The 20,909-nt window shown below is 44.3% G+C and overlaps 1 long non-coding RNA gene and 1 pseudogene across 9 annotated transcripts; one reads left to right on the top strand and one right to left on the bottom strand.

The window, feature by feature from the left end:
- The window catches only part of LOC123089952 (lecithin-cholesterol acyltransferase-like 1), an 85,241-nt pseudogene that overhangs the window by 57,074 nt on the left and 7,258 nt on the right, over positions 1-20,909 (bottom strand).
- LOC123090976 (uncharacterized) lies at positions 382-4,377 on the top strand. 9 transcript variants are annotated; one of them, XR_006442688.1, is made up of 6 exons: positions 382-677; positions 761-828; positions 905-1,572; positions 1,873-1,980; positions 3,803-3,893; positions 4,056-4,377. It is a non-coding gene; the product is annotated as an uncharacterized lncRNA (long non-coding RNA). The 9 variants fall into 9 exon arrangements; XR_006442693.1 differs by having other exon boundaries at positions 905-1,980; positions 3,803-3,883; XR_006442694.1 differs by having other exon boundaries at positions 905-1,980; positions 3,803-3,922.

Genomic DNA, 20,909 nt, shown 5'->3' with positions numbered 1-20,909 from the left:
CGTGTGTTGAGAAAAGTCATTTTCGCCGACCGACTGTTGAATGGGAAAACGTGTAACGAACAATCGGTTGGGAAAACTTGTAAACAGAAACGGATAGTCGGTCGGGAATGTTAGCACAATTATTGTCAGACGATGGGTCGGGAAAGCTCTAATGCCCATCCATACATCGGTCGGGAAATAACCCCGACCAACGGCCTGCGGGAAATGGGCCAGGGCGCGCGTATAGAAATTTTAGCGCCCCCTTTTGGCCCAAAGCCCGCGAAATGTTTCCCCACAACACATTACTCAGCACGCACGGGAGAGGCAAATCCCTAGTCCCTTTCTCATTCCCCACGCGCGCCGCCATGGGCACCCGCCGCCGGCCTCTCCACCCGGCGTCTGCGCTACCCCCCCCCCCCCCCCCCCTGCTGGCTTGCTGCCCCCACACGCTCAAACCCTCTGCTCAACCGGGTCTCTCTCCTCACCTCGTCGTCATCACGGCGGCCGCCGGGCAGATCTGGGGCTTAATTTGCTGCAGATCCCGGGAGCGATGGGGCTTAACCCACTGCAGACGGGGGAGACAGGGCGGGCGCCGGAGCGCTCCCTGGAGGCGCTAGTGCTTACCTCTCGTGGAAGCTTTCAGGGTTGGGATCCCGGCGAGCGGCGTCATCAGCTCCGGCACTTACCTCGACTCCCAGGTTCCCGTTCCTCCCTGCAAAAAGAGAGACTTGAGTAGAGTATCACCTGTTCATCTTTCACCTTTTTCGTCCCATCCTCCTAGATGAGCATGACAGAAGAAAGTACGGGATTTCTATTAGGACAAGGCTGCTGCCACTTGAACTATTGCAGGTTAGTTTACATCCTGGAGGTTGCTAATTTTGATTTTGTTTGTTTAGATGATATCTGCTGGTTCTTTTACCTTCAGGGATTGTTACACTTGCGCCCGTGCAGACGTGCTCATGTGTCTCCATGTGTGGCTCTCTAATCAGATCCAGGCGCTGCCTCCCTATGCAGCAGGGGCCAGACTATGCGCCGCCCTAGGCATAGTCGGATCTCTAATCAGATGAGCTGCCTCCACCATTGTACGTATGTTAAGCTGGGACAATTAAACTGCATGTGGTAAGTGATTGACCATCTACTGATTGATTTTGCAGATCTGGCAATCTGGATAGCTAAACATGTTATATAGTGGCCTCTAAGATTTAGGACGTCTTCTTTTTCGGGGAATGATTCAGGCATTTGAAACATGTGGAAAAGCATATATAGAATTAGATAATTAATCTCACAGTTGGTCATATTATGATGCTCGGTAAGGTTAATAAGTTATACGGTAAAATTTTATGTCTTTGTCGTGCTTCTCAGAAAAGATAATGGTAATAGCAATAATATGCCACTATTTATGAAGAAAAACATTTGTATGTACTGTATTTGCAGCACTTAGTTGCATGGTTCTCTTGGTTCTTTAAAAAATATAGGTTAACTTGAGCTAATTTATTAGCATGTGTATGAGCATAGTTACGAGGCATCCAAAGCAAGGAGAGGATGGGATGAACAGAACAATTTCCAAATTTGACCCGTATTTGGTCAGGCAAGGTTAGCTTTTCTGTAGCTTTTATTGATGAATTTGATATGAGAAAAATAGGCGAACGTAAGCTTCTTTAATCATGCATATTGATTATAACAGTCTTATGCTATTTGAACCTTTTCATTATGCTTTGTACATATAACTTATACTATGCGCATATATATTGTTTCCATGTAAGAAAGTATGATAAATAAAAATAAGTCAAAAAAAATCTATACAATGCCTTCTGAATCTGAGCAATATCCCCACAATTTTTTTTCTGTATCACAAGGGACCACCATTATGAGTATATGTGTTCCAATGAGCAGGTGGTGCTAGCTTAACTCATGAATAAGGGAACACTATATCAACCTGTGAAGAATGCTGACATCGAGACAAAGAGTGAGCACCCCAAGGGTTAATGCGTGGCGTACAAGGTTATCAAAAGAACTATGTCATTTTTTGAATTAATTTACTAGACAAGTACACTCGCACATGCGTCTTTGCAACAAAATAAAAACTGCACTACTCTCTCTCTCTCTGTCTCTCTCTCTCTCATCTAATGTTATCAGAAGTACTAATTGTGGATTTCATCACTATTTTCTCCAAAAACTCTGTTTAGTATCCCTTCCACTGCAAGTTTATTACTATGTGATTAGAGAAATTAAGAGGTATATGTGCATACTGTAAGATCATGACCAGTGGTGTACAGAAATCCTATGAAGTGTAATACTCAACATATTTTATATGTACTATCTGTGGTTAATTTTCCAATGTATGTATATTAAGATATTTGTTGGAGTTGTCATTAATGCAAACCATTGTGCTGTAAGATTTCACACGGGATATCTAAAGGGAACTCTTTTAAATTATATGGTCTTATTCTACAACTATGATTAAGGGAGTATGCACGGGTTGATGAAAATGTCGCACAATTGATTCGATGTTGTATCACCCAATGCACAGTAGCTTCCTAGACTTTATTTTGTTCTCATCTAGTCGCATGGTATGATGCCATGTTCCCTTGTCTTTATGTACAGTTTCCATGTCCAGTGAAAAGACCAAATCATTTACTTAGTCGCTCTTGGCCTTTCTGCTATCATGGTTTTACTGATGTTCACATTCCAAATTAACAATTACTCCCTCCGTCCCATAATGTAAGACGTTTTTAGCACTGGTGTAGTGTCAAAAAACGTCTTACATTATGGGACAGAGGGAGTAGTTGCTAGTGGGTGTTGTCCTTGCTGAAGCGCTCACTTTATGGATTTCAAAGCTTCTTTGTTTACATGTGAGCGTTGGAGTGCTTCCAATTAAAGGACTTGTATTATTATGCATGGCTAATTAATACACTTCTATAACTATGTAATTTTGATATTTATTGTATTGAAACTCCACTATAACAACTGGTGCACTAAATAACAAAAACTTTGTAATCCATGTGCAGCTTCTAGGTTCTGGCTTTGTAGTGCGCATCATATCTAGCTGAAAAATGAAATGATGTGGAACTATGTTTGATCTTGCTGGTGTGCTACTTGTCAACCTTGCTATGCTGCTGTCTGCTGAATTCTGGGTGTACATCACCGCAAGTGAATATGGAAACAACTTCAAAACTATTCTTCACATTTTTTTACTAAAAATTTGAACCACTGAACATGATCACTTCCATATCTTTGAAATGAGAATTTACTCAAGTTTCTATTTTGCTAGCGATAGTTTTGTTGCCATGTTCATATAAGAAAATGCCAAATACGAATTGCCTTCATTAGCAACACAATATGTAGTAGCAAACCCCAACAGAAATGATTCTTTAGTTCCTATGACAGATATAGATGGATTATTAGTTCATAAAGCAAGTGATACAACAAAAAAACTAAGTGTTGTGTATTTGTGAATCAGAAAAAGGTGAACTCTCTCTCTCTCTCTCTAGGGTCTCTTGAAAATATTCACTTCTTCCTGTGTGATTTATCTCCCCTTTTTAGATTTATTTCTGTGTATGCCAACTTCTTAGTTTTACTTATATTCCAGTGAGCTCTGTTTTATACTGGTGTGGTTATGCTTGTAATGTTTTTTTTTTTTGCTTCTTGTGTGCTAATGTTTGCAATGGTAGTTGGTTTCTGTACTGTGCAAGCCTCATGATGCTAATTGAAATATCCTTTATCATGTTGCAGATGCTTAGCAAATGCTTTCGCTGCTACCTGTTCTTAATCAGCTGCTACTTTTTCTTAATCATCCGATTTCTTACTCCTTTCATTTATGTAGGAATGGCATGTAGGTAGTTATCCCCCATGGGCACATAGACCAGGATACATTGTATCTCAGGATATAGGAAACACAAAAGAGGTGAGCTAAGGTACGCGCCCTTCTAAAATTTCTAGAAAGGTACCCCTTTTCCTGTCTCAGTGGTAATGAATTCTCTTCAGTTGCTTTGGTATGAAATGATGTTGAAGGCGGTTTAGAGAATATAATGTTCTGTAGTTGGTGCGGAATATTTATCAGGTATTTTGATTTGCAGATGTTCAAGCTGGAGAATGTTCTCCAATGGGATGAAGAATGAAGGCTTTGATGTCAAGTGCGAGAGCGATGAAACAATCTTGCTGGGAAGCCGTGAGGATGAGTAGTAGTTGCCCACTACAAGGAGCCAAGGCAGATGTTGTTTTGCAGAAAACAAAGTGATGAACTTTTGCTCCGAGGCAATGAACTATCATGTTAACTCTATTTAATTAGTTACATTAGTTTATTTATAGAAAACTTGGCTGGTCATTGATTCATAACAAATGAACTATTTATATGTGAAAATTAATGAATGTGTGTGACTATTGTTTGGTTCTGGTTCAGTATTGTTGGATGATGCATGTCACTGTTAGTTACGAATATGTAACTTAATGGACATTCTGTTGGTAAAGTGAAATCCAGCTATGGGAGGGCTAACAGATGTTGGTCGGCAAAATATACCTTGTCACACAACCAGCCAGGAAAGGCTAATGCTTGGCCCCATAGAATGTTGGTCGGGAAAGAAGAACCTATCAGATAGTTGGTCGGGAAATCTCTTGGCTGCACTATCCGATTGTCGGTCGGGAAAGATTACCCTGTCTGATAGTCGGTCGGCAAAGGCCCATGGCAATCCCAACCGACTGTTGGTCGGGAAAGGTCCATGGCAACCCCAACAGACTGTTGGTCGGGAAAGATACACCATAGCCGACAAACAGTCGGTCGGGAAAGACATGTCGGTCGGGAAAGGGTTTTCCCGTCTGGAATTTCCCCAACAGACGGTGTCGGTCGGCAATACTCTTTCCCGACCGACTCTCTGTTGGGGGAACTTGTATTCCCGACCAACCTAGCTGTTAGGGATGTAGTGTTGTGGTGTAGTGCTAGGCGTAAAAGCAAGAATAGATCTAATGTGTGCCATAATAATAAGATAGATCTTGAAGACTCATCTCATATTCTCTACGTTCGGCGGCAAGTTTTCTTTGAGCCAAGCAAAAGTAATCAAAAGGGCTAAATTTAGTGGGACAGATGTCCCCAAGATCAATCACAGGAGGAACGGGTTCCTCCCCTGGCCCTTCATAGTGCACAACTATTTCATCACTAAAAGCATTCTTTGGCAAATTTTTGTGAGCCTATACTCAAGAGAGTAACCTAGCTCATTGTTCCGAAGAGCAAAAGCATTATTAAGTTCATTAACGCAATCAACCAAGACATTGATAGGAACCTTTTTCTAAGGTTTTCATTAAAAGCAACGTAGTCCGAAGATTGAAAACGCCTAAATTCCTCTTGATATAGAGGATCGCCTCTATGGGAGGACGACCGGCGTCCATCCTATAGTGCGCAAAGATTTATTTGGCCTCTCTTATGATATATCTAAACTCATGAGCCAAGAAGATAGTAACAACGCGCTTAACAGAAGAATGCTCAATATTGAAGAATTCTAGGAAAATTCTTTGTATGCAAGGATGCATATGCATAAATTGTCTTTCAAGTTCAACTACAAGCATAGCGATAGCATCCGTAAAACTACTAATTCTATGAAGAATAGAACCTCCCAAAGAAGGTAAAGCACCGACACAAGTAAAGAAATCTTGAATAACGCTTTTGCCAATGATGTTACCACTACCGATTCAAAACTTTTTAGTATGCAAAATAGGGGGTTCATCGGCCGGAGCCTCGGGATTTTCCGTGTTATCATTATTGTCCATATCGATGATAATCTCCCCAATTTCAGACATAGCGGCAAACAAAAGCAAGGCGGAAGAAAGCGAGCGAAAAAGAGAGGAGGAGATTGGGAAAGAGAGAGCGAATAAAACCGCAAGGGTGAAGTGGGGGAGAGGAAAACGAGAGGCAAATAATGTAATGCGAGAGATAGGGATTGTGATGGGTACTTGGTATGGTTGACTTTTGCGCAAACTCCCCGACAACGGCGCCAGAAATTCTTCTTGCTACCTCTTGAGCACTGCGTTGGATTTCCCCGAAGAGGAGAGGATGATGCAGTAAAGTAGCGTAAGTATTTCCCTCAGTTTTTTAGAACCAAGGTATCAATCCAGTAGGAGATCACGCACGAGTCCCTCGTACCTGCACAAAACGATAGCTACTCGCAACCAACGCGATTAGGGGTTGTCAATCCCTTCACGGTCACTTACGAGAGTGAGATCTGATAGAGATGATAAATAATATTTTTGGTATTTTTGATATAGAGATGCAAAGTGAAAAGTAAAAGGCAAAGTAAAAAACAAAGCAAGTATTAAAGTAATGGAGATTGATATGATGTGAATAGACCCGGGGGCCATAGGTTTCACTAGTGGCTTCTCTCAAGAGCATAAGTATTCTACGGTGGGTGAACAAATTACTGTTGAGCAATTGATAAAATTGAGCATAGTTATGAGTATATCTAGGTATGATCATGTGTATAGGCATCATGTCCGAGACAAGTAAACCGAAACGATTCTGCATCTACTACTATTACTCCACTCATCGACCGCTATCCAGCATGCATCTAGAGTATTAAGTTAAAAACAGAGTAACGCCTTAAGCAAGATGACATGATGTAGAGGGATAAATTCATGCAATATGGTAAAAAAACATCTTGTTATCCTCGATGGCAACAATACAATACGTGCCTTGCTGCCCCTACTGTCACTGGGAAAGGACACCGCAAGATTGAACCCAAAGCTAAACACTTCTCCCATTGCCAGAACTACCAATCTAGTTGGCCAAACCAAACGGATAATTCGAAGAGACTTGCAAAGATAACTCAATCATACATAAAAGAATTCAGAGAATATTCAAATATTATTCATAGATAAGCTGGATCATAAACCCACAATTCATCGTTCTCAACAAACACACCGCAAAGAGAAGATTACATCGAATAGATCTCCACAAGAGAGGGGGAGAACATTGTATTGAGATCCAAAAAGAGAGAATAAGCCATCTAGCTACTAACTATGGACCCGAAGGTCTGAGGTAAACTACTCACACTTCATCGGAGAGGCTATGATGTTGATGTAGAAGCCCTCCGTGGTGGATGCCCCCTCCGGCGGAGCTCCGGAACAGGCCCCAAGATGGGATCTCGTGGATACAGAAGGTTGCGGCGGTGGAATTAGGTTTTTGGCTATGTATTTGATCTGTCGGGGGGTATATATAGGAGGAAGGACTACGTCGGTGGAGGAACAGGGGGCCCACGAGGTAGGGGGGCGCGCCCAGGGGGGAGGACGTGCCCCCACCCTCGTGACCGCCTCGGTTGTTCCTTGGAGCAGGGTCCAAGTCTCCTGGATCACATTCGGTGAGAAAATCACGTTCCCGAAGGTTTCATTCCGTTTGGACTCCGTTTGATATTCTGTTTCTTCGAAACACTGAAATAGGCAAAAAACAGCAATTCTGGGCTGGGCCTCCAGTTAATAAGTTAGTCCCAAAAATAATATAAAAGTGGAAAATAAAGCCCAATATAGTCCAAAACAGTAGATAAAGTAGCATGGAGCAATCAAAAATTATAGATACGTTGGAGACGTATCAGGAGGCATGAGTTTTGCTTCTCTCATGGGAGGCATGGGTGCACCTCCGTCCATGGGTGGAATGTCTTTCGATGTGCCTCCTCACACACATTCCCATGAAGATGCCGTTGAAGATCTTGCCAACATCGTCGAAGCTTCACGTGATGCGGTGCGTGATGAGGTGAGGGAGGAAGATTCATCTTCGGAGGCGGAAGAATCGTCTTCGGAAGATGAGGACCAAGACGAGGAAGATGATTGATGTGTCTTTCATTTGTGTCTTGAACTTTAGTTTGCATTTTCAACTTGGTTGGATGAACTTGTGGGCATGATTTTGAACTTGTGGGCATGAACTTTTATTCATCAACTTGTTTGTGTCAAATTTCACATGTTCATTGCATTTTGATGAATGTTTCAAACTCATTTTGTGTCTGAAATGTTTGTGTCCAAAATGCCAGTGAGTCGCGCGCGCTGTATTTTTGCGCGCTGCTGGAGCGGCGCGCGCGCGCTGCATTATAGCGCGGCTGTTGGAGCCAGTGCTGGCGGCCGTGCTAAACCAGCCGAAGCACGTGCAGCAAACAGGTTTTTTGCGCGTGGCGCGAAGCGCGGCTGTTGGAGATGCTCTCAGTTACGCTCCGGGGCGAAGAACCAGGTTGGAACCCATAGTTTTCAGACTCGAGTATCTTTCCCTCTAGTTAGGGTTTGGGCTTCTCGGGGGGCGATTCTCGCCGCCATCGAGCCTTGTTTCTTCCCTGCCCGCAACTCCTCCGCAGCTTCTCCTCCCAACTACGGGGGGGGGGGGGGGGCTCTCCGAGGTCTGGGCTGCGTCCGGAGGAACGAGGGCATAGGGCTCCTGCAGAAAACCCGATCTTCAAGCTCTGGTTAGGGTTTAAAACATGGCGGAAGATGGATCCCAGACTCCGGAGGGGATCAGCGACATCGCAAGGATGATGGAAGAGTTAGGGCTGAAGGAGGAAGACCTAGACGACGTGATCTTTGATGAGAAGGACGTCCCGCGGGCGGCGGCACGTTGGATTGCTCTCGCTAGGGTCAACTCCGATAAACCCTACAGTCAGTTTTGGTTTTTCAAGAATATGAGAGCGGCAGGGGATCTCGCACAAGAAGCCAAGTTCAAGCCCTTAGAGGAGAACCTCTACACTATCCAATTTTCCTGTCTAGGGGATTGGGAGAGGGTCATGCACGAGGGACCGTGGCACTTCCAAGGTGACGCAGTAATTCTCAAAGAATATGATGGGGTGACGAAGCCATCGACGGTCAGTTTGGACTCAATTGAGATATGGATCCAGATTCATGATGTGCCGCTCCTCTACGCCCACTTGATTCCATCCCTTGCATCTAAGGTGGGAGAGGTTCTTTTTACCGAGGCCCAATCGCATGATTTCAGGGGAAACTTCTACCGTGTGTGGGTCAGGATAAACGTCACCAAGCCACTCAAGAACGCAGTATCTATGATCAGAGGAGGCGAGAGGCAAATCTACAAGGTCAAGTATGAGAAGTTACCGGATTGGTGTGCGGTATGCGGCATGCCAGGCCACCTCTATAAGGAACATGGCACGGGAATCCACCCTCCATCGACGCTTGTCTTCAAGGAGCTCAGGGCAAATTGGTTTATGAGGAAAGGTAGCGGGCCAGGAGGCGGCCGTGGACGCAGGGGGGTCGCAGAGGAGGACGATCTAGGAGAGGTGGAGGCTCAAGTTCTCAGCATGAAGGGGCCGAAGAGGATTACGGTGAGCATGACTTGGAGATGATGGACGCTGAAAGAGTTAGGAAGAGGGGGTCCGAACCATCTGTGCACCTGGGACCGGTGACAACCCCAAAGGATACTCAATCCCCGGCGGGATCACAAGGGAAGTTGCTTGCACTGCTACCCCCACCGGTGCCTTTAAGCCCAAGTTCTACATAGGAAACTAAGAGAGCAAAGGTGGGGACGGAGACGGAGAAAGTTTCAGCAGTGAAGTCCATGTTGCTAAGCAAGATTGAACCAAAGTTGGCGGGCCCGAGTGACGGGCACCATCGAGCCCAATGAGTGTTCTCTGCTGGAACTGTCGTGGCGTGGGCAAAGCCGCGACGGTTCGAGAATTTCGTGAGGAAATTTGCCCCTGCCCTGTTATGTATCGTAGAAACCCAGTTGGAAGGCTCTAGGGTAGAAGCTTTAGCAGGAACACTTGGATACGATGATGGTTATGCTGTTAGTAGTCGTGGTAGGAGTGGATGTATCGGTTTGTTATGGAACAATGCAATAAATATAGAGATTTTGGGTTATTCTGATTATCATCTTGACTGCTCGGTCCTTAAACTGGGTGATGCTCCTTGGAGATTAACTGTAGTTTACGGTGAAGCTCAAACCCACCTGAGATACTCTGAAAAACATCAGTACTTTGAGCAATCTCCTGTGGCTCTGTATTGGTGATTTCAATGAAGTGCTACGCTCGGATGAGCACGTGGGTGTCGGGCAGCGTAGCAACGCGCAAATACAAGCCTTCTGAGATGCTGTTGATGTTTGCATGTTGCTGGACATTGGCTGTTCTGGTATACCATAGACTTTTCAAAAGAAGGTAACGGGAGGAACTTTCACACGGGTACGCCTTGACAGAGCCCTAGTGTCGGCTGAGTGGCAAGCACGCTTTCCGTTGGCTGATCTTACCCATCTGGTAGCTGCAACATCAGACCATAGCCCGATTTTGGCCAGGATGAACACGGATCAGAGGTGTAGGCAGAGTACAGGCTCCTTCAAGTATGAAGTCATGTGGGAGGGCCATGAATCCTGGAACAGCATGATAGCTGAAACGTGGGATGTGCATGGAGCAGCCGGCAGGGTGGAAGAGCTCAAACCTAAGCTAGCAGCGGTGTCACGTGATTTGGGACGATGGAACAGATACACATTTGGGAGTGTTCGCAAGGAGATTAAATAGCTCAAGGACGAACTTGAAAAGCTTCGGGCGGACGCAAGCCGTACTGCGCCAACGCATGTTGAGATTAAAATCAATGAGAAGCTTGTGGAGCTGTATCACAGGGAGGAAATAATGTGGAGGCAGAGATCACGGGTGCAGTGGCTTACATCGGGTGATAGGAACACCAAGTTTTTCCACTTATGTGCAGGTATCCGGCGTAAGAAGAATATGATCAAGGCATTGCAAAACTCGCTAGGGGTTATAACTAATGATCCGGAGGAGTTAAAGGCTATGGTAAATGATTTCTATAAGACTTTGTACACTTCGGAGGGGGTTAGCACATGGAGAGAGTCTTAAACTCTGTCCCGACCAAAGTCTCAGCGGAGATGAACGACATGTTGTGTGCCCCCTACTCAAACGAGGAGGTTAAGGCAGCCTTATTTCAGATGTTCCCAACAAAGGCACCCGGTCCTGACGGCTTTCCGGCACACTTCTATCGGAGACACTGGGAGTTATGTGGTGAAGAGGTGACAACTGCTGTTTTGAGGATTGTGAGAGGGGAAGAAACTCCGGAGAGCATAAATGACACCATCCTCCTTTTGATCCCTAGGGTAACAAATCCTTCCATCTTGTCACAATTCAGGCCTATAAGCCTTTGCAATGTCCTATACAAAATTGCATCCAAGGTCATTGCAAACAGGCTGAAGCAAATTTTGCCGAAGATCATATCTGAGGAACAGTCAGCTTTCATCCCAGGCAGGCTTATAACAGATAATATCATCAGTGCTTATGAGTGTCTTCATTTTATGAAGCGCAACAAAGCGAAGGCTAACAGTTATTGTGCTCTTAAGCTTGACATGATGAAGGCATATGACAGGTTGGAGTGGGACTATTTGGAGGCAACAATGGGAAAGCTGGGCTTTGCTATGCCCTGGATAAAAACTGTCATGGCCATGGTGCGGTCTGTTTCCTTTTCAGTTCTGTTTAATGGAGAAAAGCTTGATCAATTTGTACCAAGCAGAGGTATAAGGCAGGGATATCTGATATCCCCTTACCTTTTCTTAATTACAACGGAGGGCCTTTCGTGCCTCCTGAAAACCAGTTCTTCGTCATCAAACATTGTAGGATTAAAGGTGGCACCTACGACCCCAGCCGTGAACCACCTTCTTTTCGCAGATGACAACCTGCTGCTTTTTAAGTCAGGGAATGAGGGGGCAGTAGCGGTATCAAACCTACTGGATACATACTGTTTGGCATCAGGACAAAGGATAAATCACGATAAGTCATCAATCTTTTTCAGTAGAGGATGTCCACAACAGGTCAGAGATGATATGAAAAATATTCTGCATGTGCAAAATGAGTCACTCAGTGACAGGTACCTAGGTATGCCAACAGAGGTCGGACACTCAAAGAATGGGACTTTCAAGTACTTGCGGGATCGTGTGTGGGAAAAGGTAAGAGGGTGGATGGAAAAACTCTTATCCTCTGCAGGGAAAGAAGTTCTGATCAAGGCGGTTGCTCAGGCAATTCTAGTTTACTCTATGGCATGCTTCCGTCTTCCTCGGGGCCTATGTGAAAGTGTTACTTCGCTAATCAGACAATTCTAGTGGGGGAGCAAACAAGGAAAACGGAAGCCTAGCTGGGTGGCTTGGGACGCGATGACCTTACCGAAGAACCTTGGAGGTCTTGGTTTTCGAGACATGGAGATGTTTAACTTGTCACTTTTAGCTCGGCAGTCATGGCGTATGTTTCAAAACCCACTGTCTTTAAGCGCGAGGATTCTGAAAGCAGTCTACTATCCTCATACAGACATCTTTGATGCATCCCTGGGATCACACCCCTCGCAGATTTGGCGAGCTATCCTCGATGGATGGGACATAATGGTGCAAGGTTTGGTTCGTAGGATTGGAGATGGAGAATCAACCAATATTTGAGAGGACAACTGGTTGCCAAGATCACATGCGAGGAGGCCAATTGCTTGCTTAGCCAATGACCCACCGAGGCTGGTGGCTGAACTGATTGACCACACATCGTCTACCTGGAACGAGAACTTGGTGCGCTCAGTGTTCATACCGATAGATGCAGAGGCCATCTTACAAATTTCTCTTTGTACAAGACAAGTAGACGACTTTTGGGCTTGGGCTGAGGAGCGAAAGGGTCTCTATTCAGTACGTTCAGCATACCGGATGATTCAACAGACAAAGTTAAGTCGGGAGGCATGGCTGTACGAGCAAGGCGGCTCCTCTGAATCCCAAGTTGCCGACCAAGGCTGGACTGATCTATGGCAGATCAGGGTCCCGTCTAAACTGAAAATTTTCTTGTGGAGGCTAGCTAAAAACTCAATCCCTACAGCTGCACTTCTCCACCACATGAACATGTCATCTTCCGGGGCTTGTTGCTTATGCGGGTCTGTCGATACTTGGCGACATGCATTTGTGGATTGCTCGGTCTCTAGGAGCACTTGGGCACTATCATCGGATGCTGTTTTGGATAGGCTGAGCACCTGCAAAGAAGAAAATCCAAAGAAGTGGATGTTTGTCATGCACGAAGCTCTCAACTAGGATGATTTTCTTGCTTTTGTGGTTACCCTCTGGGCGCTGTGGCATTCGAGAAGAAAGGCCATGTACGAGGACATCTTCCAAACCCCTTTCACTATTCACAGTTTTGTTACATCTTATATAGCGGAGCTAAGAGCACTACAACAGTCAGGAGGGGACGGCAGAAGGGCGGCCCAAAGCCGGCCAAATCATTGGTTTGCACCTCCGGAGGGATTATCCAAAGTCAATGTAGACGCAACAGTGGGAAGATTGAATGGAGCAGTTGCAGCAGTCTGTAGAGATCGAGATGGTGGTTTCATGGGAGCATCGGTAGTGGTATTTCCAAACCTGTCAAACCCCGGTATCCTAGAGACACTCGCAATTAGGGAGGCTCTGGCGCTCGCGGATGATCTCTACGCCAGAAGGATTCATGTGGCATCAGATTGCAAGGTGGCCGTCGACGACATTCACCATCTATACAAAGGGAGCTACGGTGTAATTGTGCATGAGATCATGCAATATAGAGTATCTTTTTAAACTTGTAATATTATTCGCGAGTTTAGGAGCTCGAATATCGAGGCTCACAAACTAGCAAAGCACGCTTTATCTCTCGGGGTTGGCCGCCATGCTTGGTTAGGCCAACCCAATGAACTTGACTTCGTCCCTGTAAATATTGTGACGGACTAATAAAGCTTTGCAGTTTGTCTAAAAAAAACCATAGTTTTTAGCGGTTAGGCCCAAACTCTTTAAGCCCGAAACCAATTATACCCAAACTGGCTTTTCTATGTACCCAAACCAAACTTGAACCCAAAAAAATGAACCCAATAAAACCTCAACCAATTAAGCCTAGAGTAAAAACCAAACCATTTTAACCAATTTTTTAAAAACTGTTCTCAGATTTAGGTAGGAGGGGAGCTATATCGGATGGCTGAAAGCTCACCTGAAATCGCGCAGCCCAGAAGCTCGGCCCACTACACCTCCAATAACTCATGCGATTCTCAAAAAAAAAAAAACTTACAAACATAAACTCATGCTCGACCCACAAACCCACTGCACTCTCCTCGATCGATCAGGTCCTGATTGATCCCCCCTCAAAAAAAAAGATTGATCCTGGGGCTGCTTTCTTATCACTACGGTTGTTTTTGAGGGTTTCGCTAGGGCTGCAGCCGCCGCCGCTGCAGCAGTAGAGTGTTTGATCCTCTCGCCTTCGGCTGTCATCTTGGCGTTGAGAGGTGGAATACCCTTTTTTTGCAGGGAAGAGAGGTGGAATACCTCGCATCTTCAAGAATCCTGTGTTTTTTGTCATCATCTAGTGATTAGCGTATTTTGTGAGAATAAATTTACTCTCATTCTTCTGGTGATGTCATGAGATTAGAGAGTTTTCTTTCCTCGTAGATTTGATTATTCGGATCTGGTGAGTCAAACTTTATTTTTGTTGGCTTGATTCTTTGTGTAGTTGAAATATTTTATCAACACAATGGTGAAGATATTGTGGTCCGACGGACTTCACTTATAGGGGATCATCCCTGGCTTAATTACGTTCACCGATCAAGACTTCCTATCTTTTTGGATAAGCGACTCAAGGTGCTTTCAAAACCTTTATTGGTAATGTTCGTGCGGGTGATAGAGTGGCAACATTGTTGCTCCGGTCCAATTGCAGCCTCTTTAACGAAGTGTTTGGAGTATTTCTTTTAGTAGAGATTGATATAACGAAGAAGGTGTTTTCAAGAGATTTCATTGTATAGAAGTTACTTTGTATTTTTTCGATTTTTATCCAAATCCATGTACCCATATTTGTTATGAATATGAATAAAATTACAGGTGTTTCTAGAAAAAAAAACTAAAGAGTACTTGTGTTTCTAAAAAACCAAATACAAATAAAAAACTAAGGAGTACCCGTATCCCATAAAAAAGTTGAGGAGTACTCGTTGCGGGGCTCTTGCAAGGGTCATTTTTGGTGGGCTAAGAGCACGCACTCAGCCACCGCCACATGTCGCGTGCTGGGTGCTCCCTCAGGATTTTAATTTTTTTAATTTTATATATGCGTGTTTTCTTCTTTTAGATGTTTCTTGGTGACCCTGTTCTTGAGCTTGCATGTTAAAATTTTGAGGTTCCAAGTAATTCTAATGCATGATATGGGCTCTAGGCACTTGTAGGAGTAGTTGCTATCAATCTGGTTTAGTTTTATGCACTTTTATTTTGAAGTTACTAAAATTTCAGAAATTTTCAGAAAATGTTGAGGAAACTTTTGAGGGGCTCTTCTAGCCAAAGCTCCCAGGAAAAACAAGCTAAAGAGAAGGAAAAAGTCAAGTATAACCTTCCTCGCTTAGCGGAAGTATGACTGTGTGAATGGCCATGTGATGATTTCTTGAGAGAGTCTGGAATTCATGAAGACTTTTATGCCTTAATCGAGACTGCAGGCCTCACCGGTTTCATCAACGACCGAATCGATCAGTATCTCTTACTCACCAATACTTTCGTGCAAAACTTTTATTTTTATCCTAAGAAGTCACCGCCTGAAGTATCATTTTATTTATATGACGAGTTCAAAGAAATGTCTTTATGTCATTTTTGCACGGTATGTAGGATACCTTATGAGGGAGAACTAGAGGAACCCCATCATGAAGATGTAGCCGGCTTTGTTAATATTATTGCTGTAGAAGAGCCGAAGAAGGGTTCTGAAGCAAAAGTCTCTAGCATACATTTTCCTGTTTTACGCTACTTTACCATATTTGCTAGTAGATGCTTGATCGGTCATGGGAATAGTGGAAACTTGAGTGTTCCCGATATTATCATTCTTCAACATGCCTTGCTTGGAGACAATAGTTTTAATATGGGTGCCGTCATTGCTAAACGGCTAGCCCTTAATCGTACAAAAGGCCCCATATTCGGAGGTATCTATGCTGCACGTCTTGCTAGACATTTTCAGATACCCATTAGGCACCATGAGGAAAAAGAGACTAAATTGCCCTTTCACATTTTAGATTACAAGAGCATGGTAGCACATAAGTTTATTGTTGATAACGAAGATAGGATGCTCTTGTATAAACTTAGATTCAATAAGAAACACTTTGAGATTATTATCTTGCCTGCACCTCTGTTGTTTGATTTGCTTGCAGAAAAATTTCTCGTTACACCGGAGGCGGTAAAAAATCATCAAGCTCAAGCTTTTACTCCAGAACCTGAACTAGAACCTGAACCAGAACTTGAGTTGGACCCCTATCGTGCATCATCTGTCCAGTGGGATCCGGAGATGACCAACTGGTGGTATCCTCATTACACCTCTCATTACACCGGAGAGAGTAGCGGCGGTCCTTGGTATTAAACCAACTTAGGCCAAAAGCCTAAGCTTGGGGGAGTATGTATTTCTCATCGACTTTACATTCATGTTCACACACTAGTCATCGGTGCTCATACTCTTTCATTGTATTATCCATGTTAGTTTAAATTCCTTTTTCTAGTCTTCTTCTTGTGTGTTTGATAAACCTTGAGAAAAACCAAAAAAATTAGTTAGTTTAATTTTCTTGCCTGTAGTAGAAATTAAAATGAAAACCCAAAAAAATTTCTAGTTCTTCTTTTTACTTGTTGGGAGCTTTCCCGTGTAAATAGTTTTATTTTCTTTTCTTTCCTTTGGGGGTCGAGAAGACCTTATTAAAAATGCTTAGTGGCTCTTATATGCATGATTGTTTATTTAATTAGAGCCCATATTACTTGTCTTCTCTCTTGAGTTGAATGCTTGCAGATTCCAGCTTAGTCCAATGCACGTACACTCTTATTATTATACACATCATTCGGTCGTGCAAGTGAAAGGCAATAATGACGATATATGATGGACTTATTGGGATGAGAAAAGCTGGTATAAACTCGACCTCTCTTGTTTTTGTAAATATGATGATTCATCGTTCCTGAGTCAGCTATTATGAAGAAAACATATTTGCAATGACATTTAGAGATTATAGTTACTTGTGCCATGCTTGATTAGCTATGAGTTATAATGGTTTACCTTGCGTGCCAACATGCTATTAGAATGATTATGATGTGGTATGATGGGATGGTATCCTCCTTTAAATGAATTGAGTGACTCGACTTGGCACATGTTCACGCATGTAGTTGAATCAAATCAACGCAACCTTCATGATATTTATGTTCAGGGTGGATTATATCCTACTCATGCTTGTACTAAGTGTGAATTAATTTTAATGCATGCTTACGACTGTTGTCGCTCTCTCAGTTGGTCGCTTCCCAGTCTTTTGCTAGCCTTCACCTGTCCTAAGCGGGAATACTGCTTGTGCATCCAAACTCCTTAAACCCCAAAGTTGTTCCATATGAGTCCACTATACCTTCCTATATGCGGTATCTACCTGCCGTTCCAAGTAAATTTGTATGTGCCAAACTCCAAACCTTCAAATGAAATTCTGTTTTGTATGCTCGAGCAACTCATGTAACAACTAGGGATGCCTATATCTTCCATGCTAGGTGGGTTATTCTCAGAGGAGTGGACTCCGCTCCTCATTCACGAGAAAGGGCCGGTAACCGGGATGCCCAGTCCCATGATCCAAAAAGATCAAAGCAAATCAAAATAATTAAACAAAACTCCCCCAGGGCTGTTGTATGTTGGAGGCACTCGTTGTTTCGAGCAAGCCATGGATTGATGCTTGTTGGTGGTTGGGGGAGTATAAACCTTTACCATTCTGTTTGGGAACTGCCTATAATGCATTTAGTGTGGAAGATACAACCATCTCATAGGTGTTGTGTTGACAGCAAAAGTATGCCGCTCAAAATGTTATTCAATCTGTATTTTAAAATCGAGCTCTGGCACCTCTACAAATCCCTACTTCCCTCTACGAAGGGCCTATCTATTTACTTTTATGTTGATTCATCACCCTTCTTATTGAAAGCACCCGCTGGAGAGCGCACTGTCATTTGCATTCATTATTATTGGTTTATATTGGGTATGACTTGACTGGATCTCTTTTACCACGAATTACAATGTTTAGTCAGTCCTTGATCTTTAAAGGTGCTCTCCATTTATATTTTGCGGTCTCAGAAAGGGCTAGCAAAATACCATTTTGTTATATCATGTTATGATTATTTTGAGAAAGTGTTGTCATCTGAGTTTTATTATTATGACTCGCTAGCTGATTATGTTATTGATATGAGTAATTGTGAGACCTATGTGTTATTGTGAGTATGGTTAGTTCGTAATATTTGCTGAAACTTGAATGCTGGCTTTTCATGTTTACAACAACAAGAGCAAACAGAGTTTGTAAAAGTTTTTCTTTTTCACTTTCAGTTTATCAACTGAATTGCTTGAGGACAAGCATGTTGGGGAATGTTGCAGAAAATAAAAATTTTCTACGCTTCACCAAGATCAATCTATGGAGTTCATCTAGCAACGAGAGAGAGGAGTGCATCTACATACCCTTGTAGATCGCGAGCGGAAGCGTTCAAGAGAACGGGGTTGAGGGAGTCGTACTCGTCGTGATCCAAATCACCGATGATCCTAGTGCTGAACGGACAGCACCTCCGCGTTCAACACACGTACAGTTGGGGAAGACGTCTCCTCCTTCTTGATCCAGCAAGGGGGAAGGAGAGGTTGATGGAGATCCAACAGCACGATGGCGTGGTGGTGGATGCATCAGCGATCTCGGTAGGGCTTCGCCAAGCACTACGAGAGGGAGAGGTGTTGCGGAGGGAGAGGGAGGCGCCAGGAGCATGGGTGCACATCCCTCCCTCCCCCCTCTTTATATAGGGCCCCTAAGGGGGGGGGGCGGCCCTAGGAGATCCAATCTCCAAGGGAGGGGGGGGGGGGGCGGCGGCCAAGAGGGTGGCTTGCCCCCCAAGCCAAGTGGCGGCGCCCCCACCCCTAGGGTTTCCAACCCTAGGCGCAGGAGGGGCCCAAGGGGGGGCGCACCAGCCCACCAGGGGCTGGTTTCCCTCCCACTTCATCCCATGGGGCCCTCCGGGATAGGTGGCCCCACCCGGTGGACCCCCGGGACCCTTCCGGTGGTCCCGGTACAATACCGGTGACCCCCGAAACTTTCCCGATGGCCGAAACTTGACTTCCTATATATAATTCTTCACCTCCGGACCATTCCGGAACTCCTCGTGACGTCTGGGATCTCATCCGGGACTCCGAACAACTTTCGGGTTACTGCATACTAATATCTCTACAACCCTAGCGTCACCGAACCTTAAGTGTGTAGACCCTACGGGTTCGGAAACACGCAGTCATGACTGAGACGACTCTCCGGTCAATAACCAACAGCGGGATCTGGATACCCATGTTGGCTCCCACATGCTCCTCGATGATCTCATCGGATGAACCACGATGTCGAGGATTCAAGTAATCCCGTATACAATTCCCTTTGTCAATCGGTACGTTACTTGCCCGAGATTCGATCATCGGTATCCCAATACCTCGTTCAATCTCGTTATCGGCAAGTCACTTTACTCGTACCGTAATGCATGATCCCGTTACCAAACACTTGGTCACTTTGAGCTCATTATGATGATGCATTACCGAGTGGGCCCAGAGATACCTCTCCGTCATACGGAGTGACAAATCCCAGTCTCGATCCGTGTCAACCCAACAGACACTTTCGGGGATACCCGTAGTATACCTTTATAGTCACCCAGTTACGTTGTGACGTTTGGTACACCCAAAGCACTCCTACGGTATCCGGGAGTTACACGATCTCATGTTCTAAGGAAAAAAATACTTGACATCGGAAAAGTTCTAGCAAACGAACTACACGATCTTGTGCTATGCTTAGGATTGGGTCTTGTCCATCACATCATTCTCCTACTGATGTGATGCCGTTATCAACGACATCCAATGTCCATAGTCAGGAAACCATGACTATGTGTTGATCAACGAGCTAGTCAACTAGAGGCTTACTAGGGACATGTTGTGGTCTATGTATTCACACATGTATTACAATTTCCGGATAACACAATTATAGCATGAATAAAAGACAATTATAATGAACAAGGAAATATAATAATAATCATTTTATTATTGCCTCTAGGGCATATTTCCAACAAAGCAAAGGTTTAAGCTTGGGGGAGTTGATACGTCTCCAACGTATCTACTTTTCCAAACACTTTTGCCCTTGTTTTGGACTCTAACTTGCATGATTTGAATGAAACTAACCCGGACTGACGCTGTTTTCAGCAGAACTACCATGATGTTGTTTTATGTGTAGAAAAGAAAAGTTCTCGGAATGACCTGCAAATCCACGGAGGGACTTTTCAGAATTAATAAGAATTTTTGGCGAAAGAATCAGGGCCAGGGGGCCCAAGGCCTGTGCACGAGACAGGGGGCACCCCCCAGGGCATGCCCCCCTATCTCGTGGGCCCCCCGTACCTCCTCCGACCTCAATTCCAACTCCATATATAACGTCTCACGGAGAAAAAAATCAAGGAGAAAGTTTCATCGCGTTTTACAATACGGAGCCGCCGCCAAGCCCTAATCTCTCTCGGGAGGGCTAATCTGGAGTCCGTTTGGGGCTGCGGAGAGGGGAATTCATCGCCGTCGTCGTCATCAACCATCCTCCATCACCAATTTCATGATGCTCACCACCGTGTGTGAGTAATTCCATCGTAGGCTTGCTGGACAGTGATGGGTTGGATGAGATTTACCATGTAATCAAGTTAGTTTTGTTAGGGTTTGATCCCTAGTATCCACTATGTTCTGAGATTGATGTTGCTATGACTATGCTATGCTTAATGCTTGTCACTAGGGCCCGAGTGCCATGATTTCAGATCTGAACCTATTATGTTTTCATGAATATATGTGTGTTCTTGATGCTATCTTGCAAGTCTGTAGTCACCTATTATGTGTTATGATCCGACAACCCCGAAGTGACAATAATCGGGACACTTCTCGGTGATGACCGTAGTTTGAGGAGTTCATGTATTGACTATGTGTTAA

This window comes from Triticum aestivum, chromosome 4B (genome assembly GCF_018294505.1).
Source record: "Triticum aestivum cultivar Chinese Spring chromosome 4B, IWGSC CS RefSeq v2.1, whole genome shotgun sequence".
NCBI lineage: Eukaryota > Viridiplantae > Streptophyta > Magnoliopsida > Poales > Poaceae > Triticum > Triticum aestivum.
This window is presented reverse-complemented; position numbering and strand designations above follow the sequence as displayed.